Source organism: Halichoeres trimaculatus, unplaced genomic scaffold (assembly GCF_033239565.1).
Source record: "Halichoeres trimaculatus isolate MK-OKI-2021-1 unplaced genomic scaffold, fHalTri1.1 fHalTri1_scaffold_14, whole genome shotgun sequence".
NCBI lineage: Eukaryota > Metazoa > Chordata > Actinopteri > Labriformes > Labridae > Halichoeres > Halichoeres trimaculatus.
In genome coordinates, this window is record NW_027437192.1 from 23,846,121 (window position 1) to 23,867,812 (window position 21,692).

Sequence of the window (21,692 nt, forward strand, 5' to 3'; positions counted from 1 at the left end):
GGTTTATGAAACACAGGAGGACTAACAGGAAGCATGGATTGTCTGCCTTGCAAAATATATTCACAGTATATAAAGAAAAGCCCAATCACACTATTACCTTATTCCTGCTTGGCATATTTTTTTTTTTTTTTTTTTTTTTTTTAGGCTAATTCTGATTACATTTTAAATTTTAAATCATCCATTACTCAATGTTGTTGTTGTTTGATAATATACATCTCTGCAGTTGTAGATGGTACAAACTCTGGTTGGACATTTAAGTGGGGAGCTATTAAAAGACAATGCCAGTCATTAACCGTCCCAATCTTTGATTGCCTTTCTCTTTGATTCACTATCACTTGTTTATAGTTTTGCAGGTGGCCGTATGCTGTTTCTGTGAATGTCTGCTAATCAACAATTACTTATCCTGACAGCACTAAGTATCGATCAGAGATGTCCCACACTAAGGCACCGAGGGATTGTCCAGCCAGACAGTGAGGATCGACAGACAAGCTTTCAGGGTGAAACACACAGCCGTATCCTCGCCACGATTAGACGCTCCTGAAGGCCCCATCAGTATTCTTTTTTTCTTTTTTTAATCTCTCTGTTATCACACCAGAATGGCCTTAGAGTCCTTTGTTGTGAGGACACCATGCAGTTTTGCTTGCTCGCTCATTTGTCTGCACAGTTTTTGTGTCAGCAGGGAAAAGGTGCATGATGGTAGCCGTTTCATAGTAACAGATGGGAGCTTTTTTTATTAGTAAAGTAACAGGATGAAGCTTTTTTTTTTCTGTTCATCAAAAGCCTTGATGAATCAGTTAATGTCCCCATTCAGCTTACAGTTTCAGCTCACAGATTTTGTTTTATTATTTATATTTTATGATTATTATTATTATTATTATTATTATTATTATTATTATTATTATTATTATTATTATTCATAATAATAATAATGTCAAGGTATATCAGGGACTTAGTTGTAGGATGTTCTCTGCGGGTAACCTTAGAAGTTTGACCTGTTTAGGAGAACCTGAAATATATGAAGTGCAATTATAAGTAAAATTTTACACAGGGCAAAGTGTCCATCACATTTAAGGCTAAGATTTTATTATTATTTAAACTTAAGAAGTAGAAGAAACTTAAGAAATTAATTGCACTTGATCAGCAAAATCTGCTCAAAAGGTTTTCAAACACCAGCTGCACGTGTGCGATGTGACTGAAGGCTTCATATACATTTTATTGCACTTGTGAAGCTTTTAGACTAAGTGGGCTCAACTGCTATAACGGCAAGTTTTTTGATCTTGTATAATCAATAAGTATATCTGCTAATGAAAAAAAAAAAAAGAAAAAACTTCATTAGAGTTTCAAGCCCAAACCTGAAAATCACGTACCCTACCCTTACGAAAGAAAAATACATTGCAGCATATTGGAAAATATCATGTTGTATATTAGGTAATATATTCTCATATATGAGATTTAGTATTTATATTTTCCAATGTATTGCAATATATGGAAAGCAGCAATTATTTGTATATTTTGCAATATATTGCAATATATTTCATGAATATATAATGTTTTGTATATGTGCCCTCCATGTATATCATAATATATCAATAATATATTACAATACATTTCAAAAATTTTATTGGTACATATATTTTTCTTTCGTAAGGGTATGTTGTTGGTATTAGGTTGTGGGAAATGATTATCTCAGTGCCATTCTGTTTCCATCTCTATCACTCTCTGCACAATTTTTTTGGCAGTCCATGAATTTACTGACACTATGAATTATGTCCATGCAAAGTGCACACAAATGTTGTGTCAAAGTGAACACTCACTCCAAGATCAGTGCTTGTTTCAAGTCTTGTTCAGTGGTCTTTTTGTTTTAGCTTAATTACGTTGTAACATTGACGTGTCCCACAGTGGTTGGTAGCCAAGCTTCAATTTAACTTCTCTGCTCAGTCCCTATGTTGAGAAACCAGCCAGATAAACATTTCCTGTAGGTAATGCACTTAGCATCGATAGGTGTCTCCCACAACCACACTTTTGGGGAAAAAAGAAAAATAGATTTAAAAAAGTAGTAGTAGTAGCTTTTAGATAAATAAGATACTGCTCAGAGAGCTCAGTTCCTGAAATCTGTATAGCAACCAAAAGCACCCCTATAGATATGACAAAAAGCCTTTGATTGAAGAGATTTATACTGTATGTACATTCTGGTGCCATACATTTATTGTAATCATGGCATCAATAGAAAGCCACTAATCTCACTCTGGCTTTGTGAAGCTGGAAAATGTGTTACCTGCCGAACATTTCACACAGAGCACAGGTTCAAGTACCTGTTCAGCACAGCTTGCGATTTAAACTGACTTTTTATTCTTTGTGGTCAATGAGCTAAATGTATTGTGAAAGAAAAGCGCTAGAATGCATTAAACTGTCAGGAGCAATGTTACAGGGACTATGGTTTGATCAAATATGACACTGCAGACTACGTCTCAAATCTAAAAGCTCACTCTCTCAACTATTCTTTAACAGTTCCCGACTAGCCTGACTGGCACTTTAGACAAGAGTGTCTTATGAGCTGCCAAGTTGCAATCAGTCGACAGAGATCGCACATTTTCAGCATTAATGTGAACTTAAAAGTGCAAATCCATCACTGCTCATTTTCCTCTCTAAGATCTTTTAGATAAAATATTTAATGGAGAGTCATTCATATGGCCATATCTCCTGAGCTCGATGTCTTGTTATCCTCTGTAAAGAAGGGTTCTTTAGAACATCAAAAAATCTATTGATCTTAAACACACTTGAGTTATTTGAGTGTAGAAACGGGCCAGAGATCACACAGAAACTGAGAAAAGCCTGTAAAAGCCTTGTAAGCATGCATTGCCCTCCTATTCTCCTCCTATACTTCAACAGACTTCAAAGCAGAGTGCTGGTCCCAGCATCTGCCTGGGTGGAGCACCGGTCTCTGGGTTTGAGGTCCCCGCAGAGAGATAACCAGGCGTAGCTCTAAACACCCCCAGACAGACCCTTATCCCTCTGGCTTAATGTCCTTGTGGCTGTGGGTAATGCAGAAAGATGGATGGCCCCGACCTATCCCTCCACGCCAGGGTCCCCGGCTGTGAGATTGCACGCCTGATACTATCCTCCATCTCCCCGCCTGTGACAACCACACTCCAACTTTACCCTCCAACACCGCCCCCCACCGAACCTCCCAGATCGATACGGCTCACTGATGTGCCGTCCGTCAAATCCGTGGGCTAAGCAATACGCCACCTACCCATGAGGAGTGATGGGCGCGAGACAGTGCATGAAATGGAGGTGACACACACATGCACACACACACATTGGCCAGTTCCTGAAACGGATCACTCAATCTGGTGCCAAACGATGAGCATTTTTTCTGCCTGCTGTGCCATCTTTCTTGGTCCCTCATGCTCTCTCTACTCACATCCTTGACATGTCATGATCAAACGGGTGCTTTTAGAGTTCAACGTGTGACCCAGGACTCCAGGAGGCCCCGCCATTCCATCAAAAACCCCCTCTCCGTCCAACTTGCATTCTTTTATCACTTCATCCCTCCATCACACCTCCATCACCTTACATCCTTTCCTCCATCAGCAAATCCTACCATTTCTCTTCCACTCGGGATGGATAGTTTCCGTATCATTCACCTTTATGTGAACAACCCCCTTCTCCCCTCTCCATGACTCCATGTCTCCCCCCGTGCTTTCCACAACGTTTGATAACTGACTGGCTGAGCGGAAGCGTGGCCACAAGCATGAAATGAAAACATGGGTGATCCATGGAGAGAAATCTATCTTGAACAGATGCCAGGAGGAAGATGAGCACCTCGGTTTCATCCCCTAAAAAAATCCTCAATTTCACCACTTTTCCCTCTCCATACGATAAAAAAAACTTCAGTATCTGCCAGTCGAAGTATTAAGATTCTGAACACAAAGCAGGAATGACACAGAAAGCATGAGTGTTATTTATTCTCTGAGGTGCATCTATTCTTCACACACTCTGTGTGAATTCTAAATATAGAAGTAAGAGCAATATTTACATACACAGCCGCATACAAACAAGCCTTAATAACTTTTCACCTGCTTCACAGTCCTCTGTGTTACTTAACAAAGCCACGGCTGAGAGCAGGATTCCATTTATGTTTGCAAATTGTGGTTAAAGTTCACTTCTCCTCTGAATACAAATAACAGCATTTCAAAAGCACAACATTACTGTTGGAAGTGGATTAACGCAGACAAGAACTGTGCCGTGGTATTCCTCAAAAATAAATGTAAACAAAGTCATTTTCACCCTTTTTACCTTAAAGTTTGTTCACTGAGGACAAAAACTAATAAAGGCTGCTGTATTTACCACTGGGTGCATTTATGGTGAAATTTAAGAGTCATTGCGAGATCCTGCGATCAATGATATGACAAACATGCAGGATGCCTCGTTTAAAGCCACAGCCGCATATGGCAGAGAGGATACAAGCTGTGGTTACAAGCCCCGAGTCGACAGAGGGTGGTCAAAGGTATATAAGCGAGGTGGGACTGGTGCATCAGTGTAAATGCTGGGTCCTGTGTGAGCAATAAAGCAGATATTTACTGTAAATCTTCAACAGCTAGGGGAGCGGTAAACATCACAAACACAATCAGCTGCTGCTTTAGTGCCGCCAACGCATCTGTTCCCCTCCTGAGGAGACGAGAAAGGGATGAAGGAGAGGAAGGGGAGCGGGGTGGGGCCATCTATAGCTTTCTTTGCATCCTAGATACACTTTAGATGGTATGTGATGGGAGTGTTTGAACAGGAAGGTTCACTGGTGCACTCATGCTGTTTAGGGCAGGGGCAAACAGAAATTAAAAAGAGCACCTGCTGTATGCTATGGCACACCTGCACACAGGAAGCTATGGTTAATGTAGATCTGTCACCAGCAGCAATTAAAAGGCTATTTTGAAAGCTCTTAATTCTGTTTCTGCTTTTTGTCCTCATAGATGCAGAGGTTCATTTTCTTGCATTGTGAGTATTTATGGCACAGTTTATGGTGGAAATTTAGTTGCATAAATCCCCTTCCCTTGTACTTACCCCTCATCATATGTGCACCACTATTTTGTATTTTATTTATTTCTTTTGCTAACTGAATAAAGACTGCTGTCCATACTGTGATGGAGGCAAATTGTTTGGGGGCACATTAGAACATGCACTTAGTGCTCAAAACAGCCTGATGCATGCCACATAAAAGGTTTAAATGATTACTGGATAAAACATTTCATGAAATTTCAGAGCTTTAACAGCATCTGATGAACAGTGACAGCTCCAGTAGTTGATTTTTGGCCCTGTTCTGGATGGGCAGATAAATTAGCATTATATACAAGACATGCATTTATCAGTGGCACCTGCTGGTCAGTCAAGGAGGGGAAGCTCACTTTTTTTTCATAAATTTGGTTATTTATTTAAACGTAAATTCTACCCTCTGTTCCTTGTCTGTGACCCTGTCTTACCAACCAGGTGTTTTTTTCCAGGGATTTTACCAGTGTTCTCTCAACACTTGTCGTTTTTAACAAAGGTAAACTTTATCTTACTAAGGTAAGATAAAGCCTCCAGATCAGTCCAGAACAGCTGACTGTAAAACTGAGAAGATGCTCTGGTGGAGGGTTATACTGCAAGATCGCTGACTGGCTCATTTTACTGTCAATCAAAAAGGGATTCAGCCTCAGACAGATCATCCAATCATCATGCAGAAGCCCAGCGTCCAGGCCAGCCCACTGCCTCATAGACCCCCAGAGACGCTGAGCGTCCAATGGGTAGGACAAAGCCCAGCGTTTATCCAATGACTGTCCAGTTTCCACAGTGGAACAACCCACTCTACGCTTCTCCACTGAAGTCAGAAGACGCTGAGCGTCAGACTGTGTTAAAGCACTGAGACTCTGCGGGGATAAATGATAGGGAGGTCGAGCCAGTTACCTGTGATAGGAGCTGATTCTGAACAAAAGATGAAGGAATTCAAGAAACAAGAGCAAGACAGACAAGGTTCCCCTCGTTCAAAGTATTAACCTGTTTCCGAATGGAATGAAACTGTGCCTGATAATGCTGATACCTGATTCATAAAGGTCTCCAAAGTTTATCATAATTAAAGAATGTAATAGTTGATTTCTGGTACTGCTGTTATTAATGAAGAAAAAACTAGATAGAGACCAAACCATTGTTTGGTCTCTATCTCCAAACCATTGTTTTTTTTTTTTTTTTTTTCAATTAACTTTAAACATGTTTGTGACGTTAAAATTACATTATATCTTATATAGGCTCTTAAAGGATTACCTTGGAGCCAGTCTCGTGTCGGCAGTTTTTGGCAGTGCAGTGTTGGCTTTTGCTTTAACACTGGAGGTTGCATCATGCTGAATGTACAATACGAATTTAAGTCAAACTACAAATATTGGAAAAGCCAACCAGCATTTTGCTGACTCTGTCATGAGACTTTATCACGTGAGTCACTACAACTATTATGTAATGAATTGTCATATATTTTCACATAACTTGTCCATACTACTGAGTGTGTGAACATCATTACAAATGTTTAGCAACATTAGCGCAAGCAAAAGGGTTATACTTAACTCAGAAGAACCACTTGAACAGCAGCACAGTCTCTTAACATTGAAAGCATGAGTATGAGCGGGGAAAACAGAAGATGTTTTAAGTGTCTTAGCTTTACTTACCAGTGTATGAAGATGGATGGTTGCAACATGTTCTTTCACCATGCAGACAGATGTCCACCAGATCAGAGCTGTCAGTCTTTAAGCTTCCTTTAAAGTATTCAACTTCCCCTGCTGCTTGTGATTTTCAGGTTTGCAAAATGATGGAAAAACCAGATGCAGACTTTCAAAGCTAAACCCGACTCATAAAAAAGGCAAACGCTGACTTCTGAAGAGGCCAGAAAAGTCAACATCTAAAAGAAAATGATAGTCCAACAAAAAGGCCAACAAGCACTGATGCTGAAAGAGAATCCATGAGAACTTAGAAAAGCACTGAAAAGTCTGTTGAACTGAACTGACACAAAAAAGAAAAGAGCCCATGGGGTAATCAGGCACAGGTGATACTAACGAGGCACAGGTGAAAACAATGTGGGCGGGTCATACAATCAAAGAGGAGAGGAAGCACACCAGCAGAACATGACAGAAGAAAGAGGGATGTTACAAAATAAGACCGGTAAGAACTCATATCACAGACTTAAATAAATAAATAAAACTAGTCTAGAAAGGCCTACCGGGAGTTTTTAGGATTTGCATCATAGGTAATAATTTAACATTACTAAAAACGCACCATTCCTTCTGATTGCTAAATCTCAGTCTAATTTGTATGTATATACTTCAAATCTGATACTTCATGGCTATGTAGTTTGACTCATAAAAGTGCTCTGATTCTTCTCCCACTCTAAGTAGCACTTTTTTTTTCTTTCTTTGTGGAAATAAATAATGTAATATTTCACTGATGGGAAAAGACTCAAGAATTACAATTTCTTCAGGTTTTAGGGAGTCAGACTTCTACTTTATTTTCAATATTTAATCTTTTATTATTATTATTTTATTGAACTGCTTTTATACACTTACCTTCGTGCCAACCAGGCATCTTTTTTCCTTTTTTTTCTCCTTCTTTTTTCTTTTTTTTTTGAAAAAGAAAAGTATTAAATCAATATTCATTATCATTAATATTTTCAAATACAATCAGAATTTTAAACAATGAGCTTCAACTCTGGAGTTCTTTCTACTGAGATTTGACAGCCTCTACTTTTTTAAATCCACTGCCTGTGTTTCTCACACTACCTTTCTTCACAGCCTTCTTCCTCTGGATAAACCCAGCACATGCACACATCACGCTAAGGATGAACTGGACTGGATTCTCATGTGAAGGGTGCATTCAGAAGGTCATGTAATGTGACACTGGTGCCAAGGAGAAGAAGACTGATGGAGGAAGAGCTTGATGAAGGTGAGAGGACGCCATCTGTGCAGCTTCTGCAATTTCTCACCCCACTGGTGCACAACAAATCTACCCAACTCCTTCTCTCTGCGACTTCCCAGCTCCTCAGTTTTTCTCTCATTCTGGCCACCATCCATCTGTAACCCGTGCAACAATGTGCTTCACACACTCGTTTGTTGATCTGCAAATAAGTCTGTGTGTCATTTCCCCAAACACTCATTCCCAGTCAGTCAACGCTGGGTAAACAACACCTAACATCTGGAGAAACAAGAGTAATTGTTTGGTTGACAAATAATTAATGGGTCACTGACATCAGCAGGCAGTTCAGAACAATAAAAGAGCTTCATATGTCTCTTTTCACTTTACATTCTTTGAGAAAAAATGGGAAATAATTAGACAATGTTTTGAGAATGACCTCTTTATTGCCCCTCAATCACTGCTGAGCATCAATGTTTCTGCTACTGTTTCCAGATTATGTTGCAAAATATTCTCTAGAGGGGATTTCCATAACGGCTAAGTAATAGATGGTTCATCACCAACACCTCTGGGTTGTTTCTATAGTAGTAGCCTCCTGATACTCACAATGTTTATATAACCACACAACTGTTAGACAATGAGCTAAGCACCGGTGAGTACCAGCTGGTGAACAGACCACACTTTGGCAGAGCCACATCCCACATCACAAGGAGAGTTGGAGACCTTCAATGAATAAAATACACCATAAACCCTCAGTCTGTAGTTGCTTTTACTGCAAGAGATACCAGGCCTTTATCAGATTCACTCAGTCTGAGGAGAATCTTTGTACATATTTTGATCCAAAGTGGAGGCCAGATTCAAAAAGATTGTGTAGCCTTGCTCCTGCTAAACCTGTGTAAACAAGTCAACATCGTATGTGGAAAAGAAAAAAATGCACAAAGGGCAAAATCCTCCACAAACTGCACAGCAAAGTAAGTAGCATTCTTGCGCATGTTGTTTACTTACATTTAAACCACAGCTGATTTTTTTTTTTTTTTTTTTGCAGCATAGCATGCCCCTTTTAAGCCTTTTTGCACAAATAGGATTGCCTTGATAATCTTTGGTAACATATGTATGCATAAAGTCTCTTTCTATCACCTTGACTTGACAGTTTGGGGATGTGCATGCCTCAGCCACCTGCAGGCTACGTTGTCATGCACAAGAGGAGTTTCCCTGATTTTTTTTCCGTTTGTATTATCTAAACTTGCTGCTTTAAGAGTTTCAGGACATTTTACCATCAAACAAATTTTATACAGGAGAAGCTAAAGGAGTGGGTACTTCTTTGAGTCTGTCTGATTTTGTGGACAGTAAAAGCCTACTTTAATTATTTTACACTGCATATAATTACTATGTGATGATGTTATGTGATTTTCTTCTGAGAGCCACCAAGATCATTTGATTTCCTAATCAATTCACTAACAAGACTCACTGTATGTTGTTAATATGGACCTAAAAAAATAGTCTCATAAGATTTTCAACATGCAATTAAAAATGCAATTAATCATGATTACCTGAGGAAATTCTGCAGTTAATCATGATTACAGTAATGAGTTCGTTGACAGCCCTGATGTCTGTTTATATATTAACATGAAATTTCATGAAGTCTCTGTATTAAAATGCTCTTTTTGAGGTCACGTTTAGCTCACCAATCAAATCATGTGACAGATGCTGTGCTCCCTAGCACCGCTTCATTTCCTGGTCCCAGCCCCTGCTGCATGTTATTCCCACTCTGTGCTCCCTCACTGTTACTCACATGCCCACACTCGAACACAGGGAACAGCGAGGGGGCAAACTCTTTTATAACTTGAAAAATGAGCTATGTGTCTAAAGTGACTGACCGGCCAGGTGTTCCCAGCCTGTGGCACATGGTACTTGTGCCCCAGGCCTCCAATGACTCTCATTATAATTTATGCATGCACAGTTGCTCTTTTTCAATTCAAAAGACGAGGGCTACTGGGGGCACCTGTAAAGGTATATGAGCTGTGAAATATTGCACAGGAGTTCATATCAACAGCTGACACATTTCAGCAGGCAGACATTATGCCCCCCCACAGAAAAATGCTTCAGCTAAAACAGGCCCGAAATGCTTTTACATGTCACATCTGTACTTAACAAGGTTTAAGTGGACAACAGTCTCCAAATAACCCCACAACTACCCTGGGTGACTGATGATGCTGATGGGTTGTTTTATGTCTCTGAAGATATTATACATATACACAGGAATGGGTACTGAATAAGCTACTTTTATAGGTACCAAATTCCGTCCATAGTACGGAGTACCAATTCACGGATTCACTTTAAATCAAAAGGTACCATGTTAAGGTACCTGTGCGGATCCTTGTGACTGTGATAAAGTGGAAGAATAGGCGATTTTCCATGCTGGACATAAACACAGCGTTGCAAGGTTATACACTGCCTGGCTAAAAAAATTGAAAAATTGAAATTGAATTTATCTAAGCAAAAAGGCACGAGCCTCCAGTTGGATTGCTACTGCATGGGCTATTATCTTTCACCTGGCAAAAAGTTATTTAACTCCAACTGGTGCAATGAGTTGCTTCTCATTTTTTAAACAACCATGTGAAAAGACACACCCTGTGGTCATGGAAAAGATGTTAGTCTTTTTTAGAAGGGTCAAATCATTGGCATGCATCAAGCAGAGAAAACATCTAAGGACATTGCAGAAACTACTAAAATTGGGTTTAGAATGGTCCGACGGGTTATTTAAAACTGAAAGGATAGCGGGGACCCATCACCCAGGAAGAAATGTGGGCAGAAAAAAATTCTGAATGATCGTGATTGGCGATCACTTAACCGTTTGGTAAAATCAAATCAAAGAAAAACAATAGTAGAACTCAGGCCATGTTTAATAGTGAAAGTAAGAACATTTCCGCACGCACAATGTGAAGGGAACTCAAGGGACTGGGACTGAACAGATGTGTAGCCTTAAGAAAACCACTATTCAGTGAGGCTAACCAGAAAAACAAAGGCTTCAATTTGCTAGGGAGCATGAAGTTTGGACTCTGGAGCAATGGAAGAAGGTCATGTGGTCTGAAGAGTCCAGATTGACCCTGTTCCAGAGTGATGGGCCATCAGGGTAAGAAGAGAGGTAGATGAAGTGTTTACCCATCATGCCTAGTGCCTACTGTCCAACCTGTGGGGGCAGTGCTATGATCTGGGGTTGCTGCAGTTGGTCAGGTCTAGGTTCAGCAACAGTCTGTCCTCAAAGAATGAGGTCAGCTGACTACCTGAATATTGAATGAATGCCATCTTTCCTGATGGCACAGCCATATTCCAAGAAGGCAACACCAGGATTCATTGGGCTCAAATTGAGAAAAAGTGGTTCAGGGAGCATGAAACATCATTTCCACACATGGATTGACCACCAAAGAGTCCAGACCTTAACTCCATTGAGAATCTTTGGGATGTGCTGGAGAGGGCTTTGTGCAGTGGTCAGACTCTTCCATCATCAATGAAAGATCTTGGTGAAAAATAATGTAACACTGGATGGAAATAAATCTAGTGACATCGCAGAAGCTTAGCAAAACAATAGCACAGTGAATGCGTGCTGTAATCAAAGCTAAAGGTGGTCCAACCAAATATTAGCGAGTGTGACCTTTTTTTTTTGTTGCCAACCTTTTCTTTGGCCAGGTAGTGTATTTTGAAGAATAGTTATTAAATACACCTCTGGGTGCTACTCGGACACATCATCAGTGATGAACCCATCATAGGATGTTTCGGGTCTTTGATCATCAAACACCCTTGGTCAGGCGACCCAGCCGGGGGTGATCAGCCCCCGACTTGTGTCCAAGTGGCCCACTACTCCACGGATCCCCCCTCCAGATCCATAGCCAACTTGAGGCTTTCTCTGCAGCCTCTATGATGGTTTTGATGGCTATTCTAAACAGCTGGCCTTTTACTCCAAGGAGTTTAAGGGTGTGGGACAGTGAGTGGCCAGCAAAACCCCGGCACCCCACCTCGACTGGTTTCGCAGCGGTCTTTCCAGCCTTTGTTGGCACTCCATTACCAGTTCGGCGTATTTGGCCCTCTTGCGCTCATTCGACTCCTCCAATCTGTCTTCCCAGGGGACAGTCAGCTCAACCAGGACCACTTGCTTCGGTGACTCTGTTGTTAGCACCATATCAGTGAGTGAAGTGGCAAAAATGTGCTCTGGGAACTTGAGAGAATAAATATGTTAACCCTTGTGCACTGCTTAAGTAGACTATACGCTGGTACTGTTAAGGCTGTTTTCAGCCACTAATTTTTTGACTGCTGTAAAAAAATATATCAATATTTTGTTCTACTTTTTTCACATAAATCTCCTAATCCACTTCTGCCCTGCTCAAAACTACCAAGCATTGAAAAATAATTAACAAATTTTAATACCTTAAGAGCAATTAAACTGAAAGAACATCACTGTTTATGGGAGGGTTAAAGACGAAATGACCTATATTCTATATAAAAAGCCATCAGAAACCAGAGATTTTTTACGGGGTATCATGGTCTTGGATATTTCAAAGATTAGTGACATTGTTGACTTTAATGTCTTTTAAGTTCTTGTGTAGCATCAATATTTTTTTCAAAAAGTAACGCTCGGGCTGTTAAGGCTGTTTTCAGCCACTAACTTTTAACTACGGCAAAAACCCATCCAATCAGTATTTTTTTTCTACTTTTTTCACTAAAATCTCTTAATTCACTTCTGCCCTTGTCAAAATTACCAAGCATTGAAAAAAAAATAAAACATTTAACCTCTTAATGGCTATTTGAAGAAATATGGTATGGATTATTGGAAGGGTACAGCATCAAATGACCTATTTTTCGATATAAAACATCATCAGAGACAGAAGATTTTTTAGGTGGCATCATAGTCTTAGATATGTCAAAGATTTGCAGCATCATTGATTTTTAATCCTTTCTCATTTTTTGTAGCATCATTTTTTTTTTTCGAAAAGTAATGCTGGTGCTGTTATGGCTGTTTTCAGCCACTAACTTTTAACTACTTCAAAAACTCATCCCATCAGTATTTTTTTCTACTGTTTTTTTGCTAAAATCTCTTAATTCACTTCTGCCCTTGTCAAAATTACCAAGCATTAAAAATTAATACATTTGTTTTACCCCTATTCTATACGAGATTCTTTTCTGAGGCCACAAAAAATAAAAACAAAGACAAAAAAGACCATTTTGCGGCTCAGAGTCAGAAGAATCAGCTATGACCATCTCAAGAGCTACAGTGATGCCGAGTTTCCTCTCCATGTAGCTTTCAGCTGCTCTTCTCATCAGAAACTGATCATGAGGATGAGTGAAAGACCTGAGCGCGGGAATGGAGCAAGCAGGTGGCAGGTGCATAAGTACCCTCTACATTTTGTTTTTGTTTAGTCTGAGTGGACCCTTTGTAGTTCTAAGAGCTGGAGTGAATGTTTACATTATTTTCCAGGATCAATTCACAGAGGTCAGACCCATCATGTAATTTTTCTTTTTTCTCACCAACTCGACTCGACAAACAAAACACACAGCCTCAAGTTGAATTCTGACTCAGCATGTCACTACCATGTAATGGTACCGAAAGGGAATGAGAGAAAAACCACACACAGAAAAGAATCTAGTATAGAATAGGGGTATAACAAATTTATTAATTTTTTAATGCTTGGTAATTTTGAGAAGGACAGAAGTGAATTAAGAGATTTAGCCAAAAAAAAAAAAAGTCGAAAAAAATACTGATGGGATGGGTTTTTGGCGTAGTTAAAAGTTAGTGGCTGAAAACAGCCATAACAGCACCAGCATTACTTTTTTGTAAAAAAATTGATGTTATAAAAAAATGAGAAACTATTAAAAATCGATGATGCGACAAATCTTTGACATATCTAAGACTATGATGTCACGTAAAAAATCTCTGGTTTCTGATGGCTTTTTGTATAGAATATAGGTCATTTAGTTTTTAACCCTCCCATAATCTGATGTTCTATCAGTTTAATTGCCCTTAAGGTATTAAAATTTGTTAATCATTTTTCAATGCTTAGTAGTTTTGAGCAGGGCAGAAGTGGATTAAGAGATTTGTGTGAAAAAAGTAGAAGAAAATATTGATCTGATATGTTTTTACAGCAGTCAAAAGTTAGTGGCTGAAAACAGCCTTAACAGTACGAGTGTACAGTAAAGTTGTCCACAGTGACTTTTAGCCCTTTGAAATTTTTTTTAAACCGTATTTTCAAAATGCATGTAAAAATAAGCTTTCTGCCTAAAATTCATTCAATTTGCTGTAATATAAGAAAAGTTATGGTCAAATAACTGATAAAATTTTACCCCTATTGGCTGTTTTCAGCCATAGCAGTGCACAAGGGTTAAATAAAAAATTTCTGAGGTTTTATTATTAAACAATTTAATAATTATAACCACATAAACACACACAAAAGTACCAATAATTGGTACCATTGAGTACCGATATCAACTGCCAGGTACCGGGCATTGGTATTGTATCATTTCAAATGTGAAATGTACCCATCCCTACACATACATATGATCACTTAGACAACTATCCAAAAAGTTGATCTTATTTTGACCAAAAACATTGTATTATCACGTCTTATGTTTTGTTGTTTCAGAGTTAAGACAACCAAGACTTCTTTTTGAGGGAAAAAAATTGGACAACTTTTAATAAACAGGCAAGCTGACCTTTGTCTTAGTGACATTATGCCTCTAAAATCCCTGATGTCAGCATGACATTTCTCAAACTCTCAAGTAACTTAACTGTGTATAAACATGCAGCCTTCATAAAACACAGACCCAGAAGCAGGTGAGAAACTTGGCTCATCTCTGAACTGTCAGATTTATTTCACACAAGAAATAAAGCATGGTATCTTGCCAGACTTGTTGGCTTGTATTATGCTTTTTAGAGGCAAATGCACATTCTCTGTACCAGATGCTAGACCAGATTGTTATTTGGAATATATTCAGCGTTTTTATTCAAATGAGGCAAAATACCTTAGGGGTGTAGAGACTGCTCATGTGACCCATTATAAGAGGAAGGAAACAACAATCCTTATAAATGTTAGCAACTATCCGTTCCTCCATATTTAGCAAAAATCTCACTATAAACTTAAAAGTAACCATTTTGAAGTATTGCTCCTATTTATCAGTCAAAGACTTCTTGCTGCACCTCTCCCATTCAGAGTCCTCACAACATCAGGTTTGACTCTTTGCTTGTACATGTTTTCAGGGCTGTCTTCCCGACAGATTTCCAAATACAAAAGCTCAACAAGACACTCAAGATTGACACCCATTTCTTCTCTACACTGATCTCACTCCACGTCACCTCAGTGTGTGATTGTTGGAAGCCTGTCTCTCCTGTCTGTGCAGCCACTGAATGAACAAGCTTCCCCCTTTTTTAACAGAGGGAAAGATGAGGAGAGGAAGGAGCTTGTTGTGTTGGGGCTGCCAGAATGGAGCCAGAATACAGGGTGCAGGCTGTGGTGCAGAGGGCAGCAGGGCTGTCTGGTCAACACAGGAAGGTGTCACGAGTGATTAACTAGACAGGCATTTGGAGCCTGGAGGCTTGACTCGGCTTTATCGCAGGGGCAACCTATGCCACACAAACCTACCCTCACAACCTCGACAAGTGGTTGAGGACAAAGCAAACCTTTGACCTCAGTGGGACCACCAATACCTCGGGGTATTTCAAGTTGTGAAACTGCACTGACACAGGGTCAGTTTAGATGGTAGAGGTAATGGAGGCACAGAAAGCAAGAGGCAACTATTGAGACAGCAGAGGGCAAGTAGCAGATCCTCTTTCTCCGACTTGGGAAACCAGTGGTGCATACAAATAGGGGCCAGCAATCATGAAATTGTGACTTTTACATCAGGCTCAAATTTGGTGGGCGATGAGGACCAGGACAGGGTCAATTTTCCCCAGGAGATCTTCAACACCAGACTGTGTGAGATATAGTCCTGTGGGCTGAGGGCAAAACAAAAACAATCATCACTGAAACAGTAGCTGAGCCTACAGTGGCATGAGTAGAGTGGGCGGGTGGAGGCAGCTCTTGGAAGAAAATGATAAAAAATATGCTGAACTGGTTGCAGGGTGCAGTGAGAACAGATGTGACAGGAGGCTCAACCTGGAGGTGGATGTTGGTGCGAGAGGTTTCGTTGCCTCTGCGAAAAGACTTGAGGCTACAGCGAGCCAGACTGTACAGGGCCTCCGGGGAGATATCTGTGGGGAGTGAAGAAGACAAACTCTGGCTCCAGCTGAAAAGGTGAGACGAGGCATGAGGAGCAAGCAACTCTAAAGAAAAGTTACCTGTGGAGTCCATCCTCCATACATCCCTGTTCATCCTCCTGTCACCAGAACATGTTTGGGGTTGAGGGGTCAAAATGTATGTGCAGTTTAACTTGCTGATGAAACTGCCTCAGGTTTGTAGCAGATTTATTTTTTGGTACCATTTTAAAGGTAAGGTTTGCAGGATTTTTTGTTAGTAAACACAACATTCAAACTGGACTCCTCCTTCTTGGCTCAGTGCCAGCAGCAGCACACACCCATAGCCTCTGACTGAAGCTTCTTGAACACACTCCCTAGCCCAGCAACCACCTGTAGCATCGTTTTTCTTCATAGGAGAGACTCGAGAGCCGTGCACCTGACTTGGCATGTTAGCACAAGCTAACCACAGGTATTTGACATATACCTGGTTAGCAGAAAGCCAACTCGGATTGTTCTTCGTCCCATGCTGCTCTGAAAGTGTCCAAACGTGAGTGAAAGTTAAGCCAACCTTCTTTATTGTTTAGGAAAAAGCTTTCTGTTTTGCAGATAGTATTTTGCACTCACTATTATCAACACCAAAGTCACTTGGGAACTGGGCACTGGTCTCTGATTTGCTGAGGTAACCATGCTTACTCTCCACCCAGAAATGTCCCAAAACAACCAAAACATCAGCTTACAGGCAGAAGAGGGGGTTGAGACAGACACAGACACAGGCTACGATTACAAGCAGTCAGTAACACCTTCATATTCTAAATATTAGCAATAACCCGGTTGGTCAAGGGCCATGTAAACACCAATAACCCTTTTTCTAAAAACAGAATATGGTCATATTCTTAATTTTAAAAAGAAAAAATCACTCCGAAGTTACTCCTTTTCTAACTCGAGTACTTGGTCATGTTTATCTATATATCTATCAGGATATCCCCATAGAAAGGAGTCTGAGTCTTTTGAGTACAGGAAATCTGCCGTGCCGCTGCTGTTGCTATGGATACAGGAACACGAAGAGGAAATGACGCACATTACACCATGATGTTCTCCTTGCATCACTGTTTTGATCAGGATACCAAGTAAAAAGGAATAACCCTGTTTGCTCACACATGTAAACGGGTTGTTCTGAATGTTGCAGAAACCGGAATATTGACTTTAACCTAAATATTGACTACATGTAAACGTAGCCATTGACACACATGCATAAAGGCTTGTAGGAGAGGATTGAAAAGGATTATTCCAGTTAGGAGCTGACATTCTAAATGGTTCTGGAAAGTTCAATGACTGTTCTGTTATATTTTGATGCATTTTCTCTCTCCACCCTTTTTCTACTCAACTTCATTGTGACCTACAGCACTGCTGCTGGTTAGGAGGAGGAACTCTACATGGATACACTTTTAGGGAGTTGTCCTGTTTCTCTGCCACTGTCTACAACTTTGACTGCTGATGCTCTTTGGGTTCATTTTCCAGCAGCCAAAAGGAACCTCTGGTTTGAGCTGATTTTGGCGCCACCTGTTGAAACAATGGGACCTGGTGGTTTTGACCTGCTGGTTTTGACCTATTGCAATCTTTGCAAAGGAAAGTGCTGTTAATCACTACAACCCCCTCAACAGTTTGAAACATTAAAAATAACAACACAGATACAGTCAATCTTTATGCTGATGCTCTGGTTTGCTCTTGCAGCTCATAAAGAGGCATTAGTATTAAGTTCAGTCTGCTTTGTAACCAGTCAATTCTCCTCACAGGAACTGTAAGGGCACACAAATGTTCAAACAGAAAATGCTATATAACTAAAAATATCCTTGAATTGTTCATTAAAGGTTCCAATTCACATCTGCCCCCACTTTGGTTTCAGCCAATGATCATTAAGGTAATTTCAGCCCTAAATTACACGTTTTATTGATGCCATTGCTCTCCTCTTTAAATTAAAGTAGTTTTTGTTAAGCATAAGGGTGCATTTGAGAAATACCACATTGGTAAGAATTCACAAAATAGTGTTTTAATCTTGGACACAAGTCAAGTGCTGGAAGTGCACATTTCATTATTCATCCATTAAAAACTTAAAAATGCAGTCACTCTCCTCTGACCTCATTACCAAAAACAGACGGTGAAATGAAAAAAGTTAAAGAGAGAGCACCAGTATTCAGCTGCTTGAGGGAAAACCATAGAACTTCTTTTCTCAGTACTTTATACTGTCTTCTTTTTTGTCCCTGACCATTCCACTTTTAAGGGCAAGTCTACCTTATTTTTTGAAAATATGTAATGCAAAATCTCAACAAATGTTATCTCAAGATAGTTTTAATATCCTCTATCACAGTGCTTCCCAAACTTTTTTTAGTGATGTACCCCCTGTGAAATATTTATTTATGTATTTTTGCTGCCAAGTACCCCCTAACAAGCACAAAGCAATTTTGGTTGGAAAAAAAGATGTAATACACAGCCCTGTAATATTTCTGTCTGACTTGTGAAATACTCAACAGCCGCTGAAGTTGTGTTGGCTTCGTGCTACTGTTGGCTTACTTCTCCCAAAAGAAAAATCACAACGCCTTGGGTGGGCTGCAACTTGTGGTTGTGAATCCCATTAAGCACATTTTTCCAAATACTGATGGAATTTTGCCAGTTCTGTTGTTTTTTTTTTTTTTGTTTTTTTCAGCAGCACTGCTTCTATGCTTCAGGCACAAAGCTGTTAGTTGTGTTATTATCCTGGTATTAAGGAGACAGTTATACCTTGGGGGGTACAACAGAATTGAATAACCTACTAGATACAATATTCAGTCAGTTTGGGAACTTTAAGTATTTGCCCCCTCCCAGATTTCTGTGTTTTTTGCACATTTATCACACACAAAGGTTTCAGATCATCAAACCACTTTTAATACCACACAGAGACAACTCAAGGAAATACAAAATGCAGTTTCTAAATAATGATTCAATTTATTAAGGCCAAAAAAAATAATCCAAACCTATCTGGCCCTATGTGAGAAAGTAATTGCCCCCTTAACCTAGTAGCGAGTTGTGCTATCTTTGGCAGCAATAACTGAAATCAGTGTTCACGATAGATGGTGATGAGTCTTTCACACCACTATGGAGGAATTTTGGCCCACTCTTCTTTGGAGAATTGTTTCAACCCTGCCATATTGGAGGGTTTTCTACCATAAACTGTCTGTTTAAGGTCACACCAGAGCATCTCAATTGGATTTAAATCTGGACTTTGACTTGGCCACTCCAAAACCTTAATTTTTTTTTTTTTTTTTTTGAGCCATTCAGTGGTGGACTTGCTGGTGTGTTACTGATCATTGTCCTGCTGCATGATCCAGGAGCTTGAGTTCGAGGGCACAAACTGATGGGTGAATGTTCTCCTTCAGGATCTTCTGGTAAACAGCAGAATTCATTTTTCCGCCAATCACAGCAAGTTGTCCTGGTCCTGAAGCAGCAAAGCAGCCCCAGACCATCACACTGCCACCACCATGCTTTGCTGTCGGCATCATGTTCTTTTTATCAAATGCTGTGCCATTTTTGCGCCAATGTAATGGGCTGCACACCTTCCAGAAAGTTCAATTTTTGACTCATCAGTCCACAGAATGTTTCTCCAAAAGTCCTGAGGATCATCAAGATGCTTTTTGGCAAATGTGAGATGAGCTTGTGTGTTCTTTTGTGACAGCAGTGGTTTTCGCCTGGGAACACTGACCTTAACTGAGACCAGCGAGGCCAGCAGTTTTTTGGAGGTTTTTCTAGGTTCTCTTGTGACCTCCTGGATGAGTCGTTGTTGCACTCTTGGAGTAATCTTAGTTGGGTGACCACTCCTGGGAAGGTTTGCCACTGTTCCCAGTTTTCTCAGTTTGTGAATAATGGCTCTGACAGTGGTTTGCTGGAGCCCCACAGCCTTGGAAATGGCTTTGTAACCTTTTCCAGACTGAAAGATTTCAGTAACCTTTTTTCTCAAGTCTTCCGAAATGACTTTGGATCGTGGCATGATGCGTTTTTTCTAGAGATTTTGTACCCTACTTCACTTTGTCTGACAGATTCTATTTAAGTGATTTCTTGATTCAACACAGGCAGTGGCAAACAGGTTTGGGTGTGGCCTGTGAAATTGAGCTCAGCTGTCCCAAAACTGTGGTTAGTCACAGTTACTTTGTGATTTAACGAGGGGGGCATTTACTTTTTCTACATAGGGTCATATGGGTTTGTATTTTTTCCCCCATGGGTAAATAAAATCATCATTTACAAACTGTATTTTATGTTTCCTTGGGTTGTCTCTGTGTGGTATTAAATTTGTTTTGATGATCTGAAACCTCTGTGTGTGATAAATATGCAAAAACAAAGAAATCTGGAAGGGGGCAAATACTTTTTACAGCAATGTATATATATTTGAATCTTGCGTGCCCCATCCTGGAGTGCCCCTGGAGTGTCCTCCTGTGCTCAGGGGTACATGTACCCCCATTTGAAAACCACTGTTTCATCACATTTGTATGTAAATCAATTTTCAACAAGTAGTTTTAAAGGTGTTTTTCAAATAAATTTGCCCAGCATTGCTTTACAAAGAGGTCAGTCCCTTTGAATGGACTTCTAACCTTCACCTGGAGAGTAAACTGGTCTTGGAAAGATCCAGGAGGTAAAATGTGGAAAAAAGCATCAGGTGAAGAGAGTAAAGGAATGAATCTGTAAAGACAGATACTTTGGACCCTGGTGTGTCCAGGCAGCCCTCCCAACAACAGGGTGCAGGAGAGAAAAGTACGAGCTTGCTGAGATGATATTCTCTAAAATCTTCTGACCTGCAGTAGGCTTTGTTCTCAGATCTCACCAATCATCTCCCGACATTTCAGGAGTGAGCAAACCTTGTGTGCACTTACAATCTTGAAAGCCTTTCTTTAAAGTCAATAGCAGTAACTCTCTGATTTCAGCCGTGTTTAAAGTTGTCTCAGTTCAAACTTCTGGCATCTGGAAGATAAAGTATGATGAATGCTACGGTTTGCTTTCTTCCTGACATTTTTTTTTCAACTAAGTGTTTGCTTTTGTTCAAAGTCAGGCAGGTTACTGCTCTGCTTTGGTTTTCTTTATCCACTTTTTTGCTTAAGGCTAAGACTGAAACTGTTTAAAAAACTTTTGGTGGCAAACAGTTGTGCAAATTTGAAAACAATGTGAATATATTTAAATATGAGAGAGCTTTTCTCCTGCTGATCACTCCAGGCAACTGTTTAAAACAATCATGAGGAGGCAACTCTTGGTAACTATTGACTTTATATATATTTTTTTATTTATTTTTGCATCGAGGTTTGTTTCTCTAGGTCTCAGCTCTCTGTGAAGTTTCCCAACACAAGCACCCAATTATCGCCACTGTCTCTGGACTTCTTACATACAGTGCGAATGCAGCAGAGTTCAAATAAAATAAATGTGGTGCAGCGGAGCGAAGACAATCACTTTTCCTGTAACTTCTTTTATGTGTTTGCAATTATAAGAACCACCAAGGCAGACACATATACTCTTTGATATGACTTGTTTCTCC

General features: G+C 39.9%; 1 long non-coding RNA gene across 1 annotated transcript in view; it reads right to left on the bottom strand.

Moving 5' to 3' along the window:
• The window catches only part of LOC141803540 (uncharacterized), an 88,374-nt gene extending 81,364 nt beyond the window's left edge, over positions 1-7,010 (bottom strand). The window contains exon 1 of the long non-coding RNA XR_012599573.1: positions 6,690-7,010. This is a non-coding gene — a long non-coding RNA (uncharacterized LOC141803540). The remainder of the gene's footprint in view (positions 1-6,689) is intronic.
• Positions 7,011-21,692: the final 14,682 nt, after the last annotated feature.